Raw genomic sequence first — 18281 nt, 5'->3', positions numbered from 1 at the left:
ATGGCAGTGTCACCCAATGAACGATCCATGCTGGAAAATCACCCCTGTCAGTCTTCTTAGATGGTACCACATTTCCCAATCTCTCTTCACAAAGTGCCTAAGCCTCGACTTGCGTGTAACATGGCCATTCAGGTGTCGTTCACTCATCATGTTCCATTTGGGTACCTGCCACAAATCCCCCCTGGTTCCTTTAGTACCTCAAGTGCCGGATTTTCTTGCGAAAACCGCAAGAATTCTTTAAGGTGTTCTCTGTGTTTCTGTGCCGTCTAGAAGGCTGCAGTTTGTTAACAATCCTGTTTGTTTGTAATGAGGATGTATTAGACGCTCGCAGCTGGGTGGCCTCGCTCAGCTTTTACATAATCCTCAAATGTCAGTCATCAGTGGCTTTCGGGAAAGTGACACCATATCCTGGTGAGACTTAAGTGGAACTCCTTCATCCCGAGCGTTGGTCTGCGAGATATTAAGTATATTTTTATTTTCAAAGTTATTACTACTATTCTTGTTTGATTAGTGAATTATATAGACAAAAAAATATTACTGTTGAATTAAAGCAGATGCAATAATCAGCAATGCATATTAAGATAGCCCTGGCAATTGGCAAAACAATAATTTAGACAAACAGCTATTTACTCATCATCGTTAACACACTGTATCAACAGAACAGCAGCAATCACTGAGAAATATTAAATAAAACAGAAATAACACGCGACAGTCTGCAGTTAGGGCATGCTTTCTGTTCAGTTCTTTTTCTTTCCATATACTTGTGATTACGTGCAGTGGCTAGCATTTATTCTTACGGCCAAAAACGGTGATTAAGTAGCAGACAATAACATTTTGCAAGTATCACACGAAATTCTATGAAGAACAAATGATAAATGAAGTATTACATAGATTTGTAGGATCATTTCTGTGAAAGTAATGACCATTAATCTAATCTCTGCATTATTGTCATTTTTTACTTAATTATATTTTAACTAACTGTGTCATAATTTAAGTTAAAGTACTCAATACATTAGCACATGACTAAAGTTTTTTTTTTACATTTTAAATTGAGCTGTTATTAAACAGTAAATTTCGTGGAATTTGTAGTGACCGATGTTGTTGTTATGGTCTTCAGTCCAGAGACTGGTTTGATGCACCTCTCTATGCTACTCATCTCTGAATTTTCATCTCCCAAAACTTACTGCAACCTACATACTTCTCAATCTGCTTAGTGTATTCATCTCTTGGTCTCCCTCTACGATTTTTACCCTCCACGCTGCCCTCCAATACTAATTTGGTGATCCCTTGATGCCTCAGAACATGTCCTATCATCAATCCCTTCTTCTAGTCAAGTTGTGCCACAAATTTCTCTTCTCCCCAATCCTATTCAGTAGCTCCTCGTTAGTTATGTGATCTACCCATCAAATCTTCAGCATTCTTCACTAGCACCACATTTAGAAAACTTCTATTCTCTTCTTGTTTAAACTATTTATCGTAAATGTTTCACTTCCATATATGGATACACTTCATACAAATAGTTTCAGAAACGACTTCCTGACACTTAAATCTATACTCTATGTTAATAAATTTCTCTTCATTAGAAACGCTTTCCTTGCCATTGCTAGTCCACATTTTATATCATCTCTACTTCGACCATCATCAGTTATTTTGCTCCCCAAACAGCAAAACTCATCTACTACTTTAAGTGTCTTATTTCCTTATCTACTCCCCTCAGCATCACCCGATGTAGTTCGACTACATTCCATTATCTTCGTTTTGCTTTTGTTGATGTACATCTTATATCCTCCTCTCAAGACATTGTCCATTCCGTTCAACTGCTTTTCCAGGTTCTTTACTCTCTCTCACAGAGATACAGTGTCACCAGCAAGTTTCAGAGTTTTTATTTCTTCTCCATGGATTTTATTTCGTACTCCGAATTATTTTTCTTTTGTTTCCCTTATTGCTTGCTCAATATACAGATTGAATAACATCGGGGATAGACTACAGCCCTGTCTCACTCCAGTACTTTCAACATTGCAGCCCAGTCAGCAATCGTGATAATCTTATATATAAGAAACTCTCAGCCTCCATTGCGGTAATGAAATCAAACTTTACCTAGGTTTCAGCCCAAGTAATTGAGCATTCTTCAGAAGATATACCTGATTCTATAATATGTCTACGAGGGCATGGTCTAGAAATAAAACTAAAACAGCCTGAATAGGCTTAGTCACATTTTGAAAATGTAGTACACAGGTGCTAAGTCACCACCGAGACCTAACTTAAGCCCCGGCGAGCGCCTCGTCTCCATGGACGCCGTGCGGTGGGCCTCGGGAGCTCACGTGAAACAAGGTAGGACTAGATGACGCGCTGCATAACGACATGGCGGGGAACATTGCGCATGTCTAACTGAGACCATGACTGTCCAAGATAAAAGACCAACGCAGTTGTTTCTTAAAACAAATAACTTATAGAATGGTTGAAACTGTGAAACATAAAGCCTCTGCACCAGGTTTTGACTAAAATGTAACAAACTACACATGGATATATATAAGTTCGAACACACTACCGCGACTTACACTATTACAATATCTCGGCCTTTTCACAACGAATGCTGCATAACGCAACCGTAGTTATTAATGAAATATGACAGACTCAAAAGAGCGAAACTGTAGTATGTAAACGCCAAAATGCAGTAATCTCGCATAACCTGTACGCAGATGGTAGTGTAGGTGTTTTTATCAGTTGATGTAGATATATTTCTTATTGCTGACACACACTGAATGAAGAATATTATCAAGATAAACTTTTATCTTATTACTAAAAATAAAGCGTGAGTGAACGAACATGCCACTTTATCGCCGTGTAATAGCAATTGACCAGCATAGGGCAAATTATGTTTGCGTGTAAAAAGTGTGGTATTTGTGGAACGAACGTGCAACGCCCTTTGATCGGCCTTATACTCTATCGACCGACAGAGGTCAATTTCATTACTACAAAAGAGAATTATCGCCTCTTATATTAAAGGCTATTGTTAAATATATATGATGAAACGTGCTTGAGCCGAGAAAACACCTTGGAAATTTTTTTAAGGGCAATTGACATGGGAAATAGGCAACTTTTTCACAACGAAGAATTAAAAGAAAATAACAGATAGCTACTAATTTGCCCGTGTACATACCATAAATGGACAAGGATGAAGTCCTCTCTGAATTACAATTATAAATAAATGTAAGGGGAATTACCCTAAAAGGTCGAGACGGACCAGCTAAACTTCATCTTGTCACCTGAGGCTCCATTTCACCGTTCGTGGGCTAGTAACCATTTATATAAATATGACTATTGTCTATGGGATAGATGCGGGCATCTTAATTATTGAAACCATGTGTGCCACTTTATATAAGCACCGTATGTAGAAAGATCACCTGATGGGAATCTTATACCAAAATCTTACGTGGTCAAACGCAAGCACGCTAACTACTGCCTTAAGGGATGTCTAAAATAAAAAAAAAAAAGAAATCAAACACTGACCATGTGTGTCACACCGCCACCGAAGTACTGCTCGGCTCCTGCGAATCAACCATTATCTGGTCATGGTATTGTAAATAATGGCTTATCAATATGAATCCCAAACCATCTAATACGAGAACTCAGTTTAAGATTCACTAATGTAATCATCTGATCCTCCCAGTCGTTGATAGTACCGGGAGTGCCTACCACAAGTCAGCTAGATATCTGCATCAGAAAATAAAAGATAATTTTGTGTTTGCAAAGAAATACGCCATTAAAAATTCTGCGGAGTTAGCCAATCGTTTGGAACGCGTAACTACTAATTGAAGACACTTTGCTACCTGGGAACAAAGGAGGATATGCGTGGCAGATTAGCACAGGAATAGATGTCATTACTCACTATACGACGTTTGGTAGGATCAAAGATACGTTTTGAATTGAGGAACAAATTTCTGGCGTGTATTTTCAAAGCACAGCATTGTATAGTAATGAGTCATGTACTGTGGGACAACGGGAAAAATTGAATATGGAAGCATCTAACATGTGGTGTACTGAAGGAAGCTGAAAACTTTATGTAGTCATTTCACAAAAAATGAGATGGTCCCCTGCACAAGCGACAAGGAATTATAAGAAAAGATACGGTATTAAGGCATCAGATGGTATCTTTCATGTTTCTAGAACACAGAAATAGTAGAGGTAGACTGACATTAAAATTCAGGACGTTGGGTTTAGATGCCACAACGAGATGAGCTGACTGGAACAGGAGTTTCAAACCGAGTCATGTCACATCGACCAGTCTGTTGACACCGAAAACAATAAAGTCTTGACAACTTTGCCGATTATTATGGACACTCGGCGCCATCCATTCCATAAAATTTTGCTAACCAGTGTTTTGCCATCGCGGTGTCCTTGAATCTGAACGTTATTCGAATGTCTCCGTCTTAAAATTTTCCTGCACTCAATGAAATGCCGTGAAACTCAGACGTTTGTTTGTCGATTTTCCAAAATAGCAAAACAATTGCTATGAGAACTTATTATTGCTGACAAGTCAGGATTGTCAGCGAAATAAATAAACAGGAAAGTAAAATTAGCCTAGATTTCTTTTCGTAAAGCAAACTGAGTTTGCTAAACGAAGCTTCCAATGTGACTGAAACCGAAAGATCCCATCCGTGTGTCACCAGCTTCGACGTACGCCAGTGAGACTTGGATATAACATGTGGAAATCATTCAAAATTGAGGGTGGCTCTGTGGGAAATGGATTTCTATGCGACTTAGTGCTAGAGAGATAAAAACCAGTAAATTTGTCTGGGAACAGACTGCAAGAGAGATCTAATTCCAACAGTAAAAATAATGAGACTGTCCAGGTCATGTTTCAGGGGTATCGATAGCTGCAGGACTGAAATTTTATTAAAACTTTCAGAGAGGTAAGCAAAGACTAAGATGAGGTTCTAATGTATAGCTAATAACTCACGTGAGGAGATACGCAAGGAAAACATGCACGAGGATCGCTGAAGATCATAATTTTCTTTGAAAAGTCAAGAGAAGGCATTCAACCAACAGGGGATTATAAAGGGCTCGGGACTGATACTGATAATCTAATAAAAATTAGGGTCATAGTTTAACACCTCGTGTCGGTATAACTAAAACTATTTCTTTCACTACTCTTTACACAGCAGAAAATACGCAAAATAACTTCCAAAGAACTCACTGCCCTAGCATCGATAACGCGACAGATAGCCAACCTAAAGGTCCACCAAGAAAGTCTGTAGTCGCAGTAGAGCCCAGTCAGGTACGTCATCAGCCCTAACAATGTGATTGGCCTCCTATTCTATTTCGTGGAGATCGGTGAAATCTGTAGCTGTGATGATTTTAGGCTATCCATATCGCTGTCCGAACACAGAAACGAAATACAATCTGAATGAATGTAGTATTACTGCTACTGATACTACTACTACTACTACTAATAAACTACTAACACAGCGTATTAAATAAACAGTTTATCCTTTACTCTAATAAAATTTAATTTTACCTCTCACTGAGTAATTGTGCCCAGGGTTGAAACACTGGTTTTGTCCGTTGCCACCCCACACACATTTTGTGTACGAAACTATTGTCTGCTTTCGATCTTGTGAGTGTGGATCTGAATAACTGAATGCATGACAATGTTTTATATATCTTTGGAATGCCTGTGTGTTAGCCCAGGTACGATCGTACTTTACTGCAAAATAGTTACAGTACAAAATATGGTTTATAGAATTAAATGCTGAGTGTTATCTGCATAAAATTACGAAATTAGTTGGACTGAATCTGAATGGCTATTGCAATACCACAGGAGGTTAACCACGAAGTCAGTCGTTTGTCAATAAAACACATATTTCCCCGCAAATAAATAACTGGTTTCCGCAAATGGTTGTTGTATATGCTAAACAACTTCTCAAATACCGTATTATTACAATGTCTAATTAAAGTTTATTGCTAAGCTACCAGTGTTTGGAATTCGATAGTAGGAAGAGGAAGAGTAAGAAAAGTAGTAGGTGAATATGATATGGGGGTAAGGAATGAGAGAGAACGCCGTCTGTTAGAATTTTGCACACAGTATAACTTAATCATAGGTAACACTTCTTTCAAGAATCACGAAACAAGGTTGTATACATGGAAGAGGTCTAGAGATACTGAAAGGTTTAAGATAGATTATATAAAGGTAAGACAGAGATTTAGGAACAAGGTTTTAAATTGTAAGACATTTTCAGGGCAGATGTGGCCTCTGGCAACAGTCTATTGGTTATGAAATGTCGATTAAAATGTAAGAAACTGCAAAAAGTGAGAAATTAAGGAGATTCGATCTGGATAAACTGAAAGAACCAGAGGATGTATAGTGTTTCAGAGACAGCATTAGGGAACAATTGACAAGAACGGGGGAAAGAAATACAGTAGAAGAAGAATGGGTAGCTTTGAGAGATGAAATAGTGAAGGCAGCAGAGGATCAAGTAGGTAAAAAGACGAGGGCTAATAGAAATCCTTAGGCAGCAGAAGAAATATTGAATTTAATTGATGAAAGGAGAAACTATAAAAATGCAATAAATGAAGCAGGCAAAAAGGAATACAAACTTCTCAAAAATGAGATCGACAGGAAGTGCAAATTGGCTAACCAGGGATGCAGAGGCATATATCACTAGAGGTAAGATAGATACTGCCCACACGAAAATTAAAGAGACCTTTGGCGATAAGAGAACCACTTGCATGAATATAAAGAGCTCAGATGGAAACCCAGTTCTAAACAAAGAGAGGAAAGCAGATTGGTGGAAGGAGTATATAGAGGGTCTACACAAGTGCGATATGTTTGAGGACAATAATATGGAAATGGAAGGCGACGTAGATGAAGATGAAATGGGAGATATGACACTGTATAAAGGGTTTGACAGAACACTGAAAAACTTAAGTTGAACCAAGGCCCCAGGAGTAGTTCACAGTTTTGACGTTAAGTTCGTCACTAATCGCATTTCTGCTACTTTTTAATATTTTCGTCTTTCTTTGAAGTGATCTCAGTTTAGATGTGTGCTCAATAGGCTGCTCATCGGATTCAACATGTACTGTAGTTCGTCCTCAATGTTACAGATGGCATCAGTGTTATCTGCACATCATAACATTGATATGTTTTCACCCTGAAATTTAGTTCTACTTCTAAATCTTGTTCTTATTTCTTTCGTTTATTCTTTGCTCTTGGATCGAGTAACAGGAGTACTGTGACTTGGCGAAACTGCTTGTTTTAGGCCGTAACTGTGGGTTGTTCGATTGCTCTGTGGAAAACTCATCAAAGTAGAAAACATGAAATATTAGTAAACTACACTCCTGGAAATGGAAAAAAGAACACATTGACACCGGTGTGTCAGACCCACCATACTTGCTCCGGACACTGCGAGAGGGCTGTACAAGCAATGATCACACGCACGGCACAGCGGACACACCAGGAACCGCGGTGTTGGCCGTCGAATGGCGCTAGCTGCGCAGCATTTGTGCACCGCCGCCGTCAGTGTCAGCCAGTTTGCCGTGGCATACGGAGCTCCATCGCAGTCTTTAACACTGGTAGCATGCCGCGACAGCGTGGACGTGAACCGTATGTGCAGTTGACGGACTTTGAGCGAGGGCGTATAGTGGGCATGCGGGAGGCCGGGTGGACGTACCGCCGAATTGCTCAACACGTGGGGTGTGAGGTCTCCACAGTACATCGATGTTGTCGCCAGTGGTCGGCGGAAGGTGCACGTGCCCGTCGACCTGGGACCGGAGCGCAGCGACGCACGGATGCACGCCAAGACCGTAGGATCCTACGTGCCGTAGGGGACCGCACCAACACTTCCCAGCAAATTAGGGACACTGTTGCTCCTGGGGTATCGGCGAGGACCATTCGCAACCGTCTCCATGAAACTGGGCTACGGTCCCGCACACCGTTAGGCCGTCTTCCGCTCACGCCCCAACATCGTGCAGCCCACCTCCAGTGGTGTCGCGACAGGCGTGAATGGAGGGACGAATGGACACGTGTCGTCTTCAGCGATGAGAGTCGCTTCTGCCTTGGTGCCAATGATGGTCGTATGCGTGTTTGGCGCCGTGCAGGTGAGCGCCACAATCAGGACTGCATACGACCGAGGCACACAGGGCCAACACCCGGCATCATGGTGTGGGGAGCGATCTCCTACACTGGCCGTACACCACTGGTGATCGTCGAGGGGACACTGAATAGTGCACGGTACATCCAAACCGTCATCGAACCCATCGTTCTACCATTCCTAGACCGGCAAGGGAACTTGCTGTTCCAACAGGACAATGCACGTCCGCATGTATCCCGTGCCACCCAACATGCTCTAGAAGGTGTAAGTCAACTACCCTGGCCAGCAAGATCTCCGGATCTGTCCCCCATTGAGCATGTTTGGGACTGGATGAAGCGTCGTCTCACGCGGTCTGCACGTCCAGCACGAACGCTGGTCCAACTGAGGCGCCAGGTGGAAATGGCATGGCAAGCCGTTCCACAGGACTACATCCAGCATCTCTACGATCGTCTCCATGGGAGAATAGCAGCCTGCATTGCTGCGAAAGGTGGATATACACTGTACTAGTGCCGACATTGTGCATGCTCTGTTGCCTGTGTCTATGTGCCTGTGGTTCTGTCAGTGTGATCATGTGATGCATCTGACCCCAGGAATGTGTCAATAAAGTTTCCCCTTCCTGGGACAATGAATTCACGGTGTTCTTATTTCAATTTCCAGGAGTGTATTTTACATAAATGAATAAAAGCTGTACTTAATTTTGTCAGACTTATTAGCTAATGGATAACATATAACGGTCATGGACGAGGAAAGCATCATTCGATGGACTAATTAACACACTGTTCTCTTGACGTACAGTATTCAACGTTAACAACACTTCAAGTTCATCTCAAACTTTCACTACTCGTGGGTTCAAGTCGATAATGCTGGCTGCCTTAGCTGATGTCTCGAATTGAAACAGAGCTCTTGGTAGCTGGAGGCTATATTGCCGTCAGTATGAAGGCGGTGCTATGCTGAGAGGAGCGCCTGCCACATGTCGCTGTGGACAGCAGCGGGCCCTTGCTTGCGGCTGTGGTGTCGATTCACGTCACTAACTAACGGTGTGGCAAGGCAGTCTCTGTATCACACCACGATCTCTCCTGGTATTCTACTCTTATTGTATGTTACCTAACATTCCCTGTAGATTATACCTATTCCTTTTAGAACTTCTGTACCGTGTAGCGCTTAACGTTGTCGAAGGTTTTCATCCATTATGTGTTATAGCCTCACTCACCTAAGCCTTCCAAATAGATATTTATTTTTTGCTACTATCCCAACAGAATATATTTCCTTTCCTTGTAGAGGTCGTCACTATAGCTGTCCTTTCCACCTATCCGCTAGAGATACTTCTACACTGTCAATGTTTATGCCCTTGCTTTCAAGTTCCCGGAAAATTATTTTGGCATTTGTATAAACTGTTGCTGTCCTTTTGACGACTGTTTCCTTTTCAATTTTTTCATTTCTTCGTGCAGCAATTTCACCTTAACTCCTTTGCACTTCCTATTGTCTGCATATCTAAGTGAGTAATATTGCTCTATTCCTTACCTCCCTGAGAAATTCTTTATTCCCTTGTTTCATTAATCAACTGGGGTATTTCTCATCCTACATACACTATAATAGCTTTTATGTTCCTCATATCTATATTTGTTTGTCAATTTTCTTTGATAACCTATTTTAGTACCGTTATTTCTTCCTCATCTGAACTATTTGTGTAGTATTCAGTATTGCAATAGCTATCATTCCAGACACGTCGAAGACACATCATCTTTTCTGAACACTTCAGTTTCTCACTTCCTTGTTTGTTGATCTTCACTAACGGTTAAATTTCTGCCTAATGTTCTGTATGTACAAGCCACCCCTATGGATTAGTGTGGGGGAAGGATATGATGGAAGTCCTGCAGCAATTTCAGTTAAGTGTAGAACACTTGATTTACCACAAGGGGAAATACAGTATGAGATGGTGACCTTTGGAATGCCTGAGAATCAATTACCAACTAATCTTACATGCTCCTTGAGAAAAAGTGGGACCACATACGTTTTATCTAAATTAATACTGACGCGAATTAGTAATTACATTTTAATAGGAGCTTATTCTTACGCATAGTGGCTAAAGTAAAAAATAATGTTAACAAGATTTTTGTTACATATATACACTTCTGAATTATAAATCAGGCTGAGTAATGAACAATGTGCATGCGTTTAGTAGCCATGGCTCAAAGTATCATTTCTTCTTCCATTTTGCAGATGACGTCATCCAACGAGTCTACGTGCATGGTGCCAGAAAACACAAAGAAACTTTTGTTGGCCATCAAGCCGTTCCACCTCGCATGCAAGATGTTTGGTTTGATGCCGTTTACAGTTGATATTAATACTGGATCAGTGAAGAGATTAAGGTCGGATTTGGTTACCGCGACCCTTGCTGGCGTATCACATCTGATTTCTGCCTGTCTTTTGGCGTACTTCTCTTTTAGACCATCGCATCCATTCTCTACAATAAGCGTTATCTCACGTTGCAATGAAATGAGTTTGTCGGCATTGACCTTCGTTTCGATAGCATCAGATTTCTTCTACAATAAAGATAAATACGACAGAATGCTTAAGTTGATAGTGTCATGTGACAAAGTTCTAACGACCCATATCGGGCCTATGACTGCATCTGAGGGAACGACATTAAAGTTACAACTTATTTTACTTCTTTTTTGTGTTTGTCCAATGTATGCATCCTTTTTCAACATTAAAGAAGGGCGAGAGAACAAACATCTAGCTTTTACTGTGGGTGGCTTGTTTGTAACCTTATTATCTCTTTTGAGGTTTGCGAATTTACAGTTAGTGATAAAGCACAGGGTTTCTCTTCTGAATGTTTGTATTAGCGATGTAAGAAAGAATGTGCTAGTTGTAAGTTGCGGTGACATATACGGAATGAAGCGATCTGTACACAGAGGGAATCTACAGGCGCAGGGTAGACTGCTTTGGCCCGTGTCAGCGTACGTGAGATCTATCACACGACTGCATGCAGACGTATGTGAGTTGTCAGAGTTGGTTGCCTCTGTTCACGAGGGCTTTCTAGTGTTACACTTCATCGCTATTTCACTGCTAGCCACACTTCAGATTTGCCATCTCGCAACGAAATTATCGCTCCTAGCTTCGGCTAATACCAGTTCCTTTGAAGGAAAGCTGAGTGTGTTTCTGTGCCTAGCTCAGCTGACGCTACTCGTGGTGCCCGCTCACTGTGTGGAGGCGGAGGCGAGGCGGACGCTGAGGCTGAGCTCGCGGCTGCTGCTGGAGTGGCGGGGCGTGGGCGGCGCCGCCCACCGCGAGCTGCGCCTGCTGGCGCGGCAGGTGGCCTCCAGGCGCCCCGCGGTCAGCCTGCTGGGTGTGCTCGGCGTGCGACTCGGCCTCGTCCTCACCTTCGTCTCCGTGGTGACCACCTACAGCACCTTGCTGCTCACCTTCTGGCCCTCGTTACAATCACTGAGACATCCTGTTGCAGAAAGTAGTTAATGTATCGTATGTGTTACCCAGAAACTGAGGACCTCGATCGAATCACTGTCTTCTTTATTCTAGAGAACAGTATGGGAAGGCGCAAGTGTTGTACACTCCAGTATTGTCACAATCTGTTGCGCTGCACACGCTACACGTATCTATGGGTCGCCGAGTGCCTCTATGCGTCGCTAAGTGCCTCTGATGATCGAGAAGAAAAACAGGTATTACGGCGCAGTGGCGACACATCCAGCAGGCGCCAGCAGCTACCCTCACAATACAAGCCGCGATGTGGTGGCAGTACCACGGCACGTATGCAGATATACCACAGGTTGTGCAATTCGAACTAGAAGGCCGCACCGCCAGACCAACCACGACCACCAGGTCAGCACACCGACACATGCGCACAGCTACAGTCGGTGCTCACAACCCTAACTACACTCCTGGAAATGGAAAAAAGAACACATTGACACCGGTGTGTCAGACCCACCATACTTGCTCCGGACACTGCGAGAGGGCTGTACAAGCAATGATCACACGCACGGCACAGCGGACACACCAGGAACCGCGGTGTTGGCCGTCGAATGGCGCTAGCTGCGCAGCATTTGTGCACCGCCGCCGTCAGTGTCAGCCAGTTTGCCGTGGCATACGGAGCTCCATCGCAGTCTTTAACACTGGTAGCATGCTGCGACAGCGTGGACTATGTGCAGTTGACGGACTTTGAGCGAGGGCGTATAGTGGGCATGCGGGAGGCCGGGTGGACGTACCGCCAAATTGCTCAACACGTGGGGCGTGAGGTCTCCACAGTACATCGATGTTGTCGCCAGTGGTCGGCGGAAGGTGCACGTGCCCGTCGACCTGGGACCGGAGCGCAGCGACGCACGGATGCACGCCAAGACCGTAGGATCCTACGCAGTGCCGTAGGGGACCGCACCGCCACTTCCCATCAAATTAGGGACACTGTTGCTCCTGGGGTATCGGCGAGGACCATTCGCAACCGTCTCAATGAAGCTGGGCTACGGTCCCGCACACCGTTAGGCCGTCTTCCGCTCACGCCCCAACATCGTGCAGCCCGCCTCCAGTGGTGTCGCGACAGGCGTGAATGGAGGGACGAATGGAGACGTGTCGTCTTCAGCGATGAGAGTCGCTTCTGCCTTGGTGCCAATGATGGTCGTATGCGTGTTTGGCGCCGTGCAGTTGAGCGCCACAATCAGGACTGCATACGACCGAGGCACACAGGGCCAACACCCGGCATCATGGTGTGGGGAGCGATCTCCTACACTGGCCGTACACCACTGGTGATCGTCGAGGGGACACTGAATAGTGCACGGTACATCCAAACCGTCATCGAACCCATCGTTCTACCATTCCTAGACCGGCAAGGGAACTTGCTGTTCCAACAGGACAATGCACGTCCGCATGTATCCCGTGCCACCCAACGTGCTCTAGAAGGTGTAAGTCAACTACCCTAGCCAGCAAGATCTCCGGATCTGTCCCCCATTGAGCATGTTTGGGACTGGATGAAGCGTCGTCTCACGCGGTCTGCACGTCCAGCACGAACGCTGGTCCAACTGAGGCGCCAGGTGGAAATGGCATGGCAAGCCGTTCCACAGGACTACATCCAGCATCTCTACGTTCGTCTCCATGGGAGAATAGCAGCCTGCATTGCTGCGAAAGGTGGATATACACTGTACTAGTGTGATCTGTCAGTGTGATCATGTGATGTATCTGACCCCAGGAATGTGTCAATAAAGTTTCCCCTTCCTGGGACAATGAATTCACGGTGTTCTTATTTCAATTTCCAGGAGTGTATTTCCGACTTCCACGGAAATCGACTGGAACCAGTCGTACACGGGGCGCGACTCCGCGATAAAGGCCCGCTCTCCGGCTCCAAACGTCAGTTTCAGCGCAGCGAGAAACCCTGACAGGACTCCACCAGGACATCACGTGCCTCAGTGCGGAAGCCACTTTAGTTTGCATGCCACCGACGCCGGACTTCGTTAATGTAACGGTGACGTGCAAGAAGCCCTTGCTATATTTTGCTTCACTACTGCTTCACTGCTTTGACAGTGTCGGACTTTGTGCTGGCAGTATTTGCACAAACGTAGAAAATTTCTCTTCTTCTCTCCTTGTGACTTCATCAGCGAAGTATAACACCAAGAAATTCTAAGTGTTGTGATCCTGTTACAACTTCTGTACTTTAACGTCTGCCTAAGACTCCAGATTTCAGAGCGTAGCTTGCCCAACCAATTGAGAACTTTACGTTACACTTCCGACTTTAATTTTGTCAAACTGACAAAATTTAACATTGTGGATGTCTGAAGTTATTTTTGTTGTTGATCATTTACTTCAAGAAGATCCAGTTGTGTTTCTTCGAAAGTTATTGATTGTGTTAGGATAGAGCTAATGAATTTATCTGTGTGACATATACTTCGTTTACAATAAAACATTTTAATGGTGCGTCTGATGTATTTCTGTGTGATATGTCTGTTGTGACGGGACACATCGGAAAGTACATCGCTTTTTTTCAATTTCATTTTCATTGTATTGTTCTTGCTTCAAGTTATATAAGGATTTTGTATGACTAACATACTAGCGTAACACTGGGGCAGAATCTTTACCATGTAGACAATAAAAACACCATAACATGATAAATACTGACAAATAGATACAAGCCTTTTTGTTACAATTAATTTTAATTAAATTTCAAAGAATGGTAGGTTTGCAACATTTAAGTACTGGATACCACGCTTCATTATTATTTACAATGTTGTTTAGCGCGTAATATAAAAGAATACGTGAGTTTTACTAATGTACTGGGTGATCAAAGAGTCAGTATAAATTTGAAAATTTCATAAACCACGGAATAATGTAGAGAGAGAGGTAAAAATTGACACACATCCTTGGAATGACATGGGGTTTTATTAGAAATCCCCCCCCCCAAAAAAAAGTATTGCTAGACGCGAAAAAAGATCTCTTGCGCGCATCGTTTGGTGATGATCGTGTGCTCAGCCGCCACTTTCGTCATACTTGGCCTCCCAGGTCCCCAGACCTCAGTCCGTGCAGTTATTGGCTTTGGGGTTACCTGAAGTCACAAGTGTACCGTGATCGACCGACATGTCTAGGGATGCTGAAAGACAATACCCGACGCCAATGCCTCACCATAACTCCGGAAATGCTTTACAGTGCTGTTCACGACATTATTCCTCGACTACAGCTATTGTTGAGGAATGATGGTGGACATATAGAGCATTTCCTGTAAAGAACATCATCTTTGTTTTGACTTACTTTGTTATACTAATTATTGCTGTTCTGATCAGATGAAGCGCCATATGTCGGACATTTTTGGAACTTTTGTATTTTTTTGGTTCTAATAAAACCCAATGTCATTCCAAGTATGTGTGTCAATTTGTAGCTCTCTATCTACATTATTCCGTGATTTATTCAGTTTTCAAATTTATACTGACTTTTTGATCACCTAGTACATCAGACTCATTTGTAGTAGTGACGAGATAAAACTGCCAATTTTGGACCGATATTTTTGAACTGGTACGGATGACATAAGTGGGTAACTGATGAATTAGTGAGTTAGGTAAGTAAAGAAGTTTCCTGTAGAAGCTTTGATGATATGGAGTGGATTTTTTCTTAATCAGTTTAAGTTGTTAGGTCATTATGAAGTGTTGGGCTCTAGCGAACCGTGTTACGTTGAGTATTATTCTCAGTGTCTTATTTTGGACAACCTGAAGTATGTTAATGTACTCAGATGCGACGTGTTCTCATAAAGGCTAGACATTCATCACAACTGGTCTAATTATCGATTTGTAATAATCAATATGAACTTATTTACCTACAACTCTAGTTTATAAAATAATGCAACAGATTTCTATTGTGCTAACAATAATCTCCAGATCCCTCTTAAATAAACATAAAATGCCTTGTTCACAAAAACTCCAGTTCTTACGGAACATACAATATAAAAAGAAAAGAAAGCGACAGAGATGATTTGACAGAGGCTCGAATTGAGTCCTCTGCTGTCGCCGGGGTGCAAATAGTGGTGCAAATGATTCGGCACACTCTACGTTAATGCTACGACATTGGCAGAAGAAGATTTTATTCACAGAGGTCCCATATCCTCCTGTGTGCCAGCGCCTAGTTCCGCCGTGGTGTGGCTCGCTACCTCGGCAGATGACAGGCTACCTCACCCAATTGCAGCTGACGACGCCCGTGCCGTATGGCTCAAGTGATCACTGTGTCGGATGTGTGTCACTTTGATGAAATAAATAAATAAATAAATAAATATATATATATATATATATATATATATATATATATATATAATGTAAAAAATATAAAAATGTTAATGAATTTAAATATTGGTGAAGAAATGGCTTTAAATATTTTTGTTATTTACTCTTTCAGTACGAACTTGGTTGTAGAACCCCTTATTTACGTGCGGTAATAAAAATTCATTTAGACAGAATTAAGCACATTTAAAATTACGTGAACCTTAGCAACCCTCTCATGCTGATAAATTCATACTAACTGATTAATAACATTTATTTGAAAATTGTATAAATTAAATTTTTTTTACGTATCTCGGCCTTGGCACACATTTTCTAAATGCAGTGGTTTTTTTTAAATAGTTAATTCTTTCCCGGCGTTAGCTATGGAACACAAGACTGTCTCTGTTAGCATAAATTGGTTAAATATTGCCAAACCGACCTGAACATTTAATTATCATTGACAAAACACACTTCACCATACGTGTAACTTATTTGCTTTAGAAATTGAAAGAACCAACAGATTAACAACTTCAACGTTAATTATCCGCCTATGAATGCACAAATGTAAAAGCAGTAATAAATTCCGTCAGCCTCAGGATCACTGTAAAAGAAAAATATTTCGTAATTCACTGCTAATTTTATCTGCTTCCGATTTACGGGTTTGGTTAATTTTTTTTTTAGCGGAACAATTTTTTAAATGTGCCGCCGCTGCAAATCGTTCGTTCGCGGCACAGCCCAGCAACACCAACGATAATCGCTAAAAACGCTGAAAATTATTTAAAGAAATATTATAGATGACATGGGCAAGCTAATTTACATTAGTAATACACAATTTTGATAAATTATAATGTATTCAGACCAAAACAGTAATTAAACTTACATTACTTTGTAATTTCTCCTCTAATGGCGGCTAAAGATAGATAGAGACAAAAGAAGTCTACTCATTCATAAAATGCTACGTCACAGGTTCCTCTCTCTCTCTCTCAGCTCTCGAGGAAGACGACAAAGAATTCACATTATGTAGTGCTTTTTATATTATTGCTGATTGTGAATGTCTCTTTGTAATCTTACAACATTATTTTCCTCTGTGGCTGTATTTTACATTTTTTATCGCAGATATTAACATATTTCATAATTACATTACGAGTATAGAAATATTACAATCATAAATACATCGAGAATATTACTACAGAAAATATTTCAATAGTAACGAATGTCCTTTATACAAAATTAAATGATATTTTTTGTGGTGTCACCGCCAGACACCACACTTGCTATGTGGTAGTCTTTAAATCGGCCGCGGTCCGCTAGTATACGTTTTTTTGTTAAACAATTACAGTACATACGAATTGCTTCACAGTGGCGTACATAGTACAATTAAATGTCATTTCTTTTTATTAATAGTGTGTGTGCTGCCAGGGAACGTTACAGCACTCTTCATGGGCGAACGGCACAGCTTCCCAGGACGGAGACAGCGTATTACCAGGGAGGCGTATGCTGTGGTAATCTCTCAGATGCTCTACACGTTGGTAGAGGAACAACAGCACAGCTCTTTCCGCAAGAAAGGCAAAGCATATCGATCAGTGTTTACAAGCACTAATCGGGGGCAGGGGCAGTTACTGTGCCTCCCGAATACTGCGACAGGTGTGCAGTGTACCAGGCCCTGTCATTTCAGCTCAGCGAGCCGCAGGTAGGTGTCTCCTGGTCATCTCATCAGTGGGTGCGGAGTCGGCAGCTCACAGCGACTGGTAACAGTCTCAGAGGCAGATTGCCCCTTAGCGGGTAGCTGTGCGTCACGCGTTACGCTTCGTAGCTGGTGTACTGCGACTTAAAGACTGCCGCAAAGGGCGGCAAATCAGCAGCCTTCACCACGCCTCTATTTCATAAGAATGGCTTTCAGGACTTCAGGTTGCTGCTTTTCAGGTATATCAGCAGGCTGATACGTTTTCTTATGAAACTTATACTCTCTCTTACGAAACCAAGCTGTGCTGTTAGAATGATGTGAAGTTTCCTCGTCGCTCAGGTCGTGTTGCTCAGTTTGCAATTCACGCTTCTCGCTCGTGCGAGGAGAGAATATCTGTTCCGGATTTGTTCTGATTTCCACAGTATTGATTTTCTGTCTGTTTGTCGCTTTGATTGTGACACTTGCCGCTGACCTGACTTTGCCAGGCCGGATGCTGGCTGGAGAGGACTTTGAGAAAATTTTATATTTCTCCATAATTCATTTCTGATGTGTAACGTTCCCGTCTTCTTTAACAGAAATCGTCCTGAATTTTTCTTAGTTTTCCTCTTAAGCACCCTCATGAAACGCATGTTGAATAGGCAATTGCACACTGAACAACTTTCTTTTGTTTAAGCGTTTGATAAGCGTATTCACAAGAGTATTTGATCTATTCTTGAGAGGAGACTTTCATTGAGAACACAAACACTATTTAAAAGATGCGCAAAATCC

The sequence above is a fragment of the Schistocerca cancellata genome, chromosome 5 (genome assembly GCF_023864275.1).
Source record: "Schistocerca cancellata isolate TAMUIC-IGC-003103 chromosome 5, iqSchCanc2.1, whole genome shotgun sequence".
Lineage (NCBI taxonomy): Eukaryota > Metazoa > Arthropoda > Insecta > Orthoptera > Acrididae > Schistocerca > Schistocerca cancellata.
The sequence above is the reverse complement of the archived record's forward strand: the minus strand, read 5'-3'. Positions refer to the sequence as shown.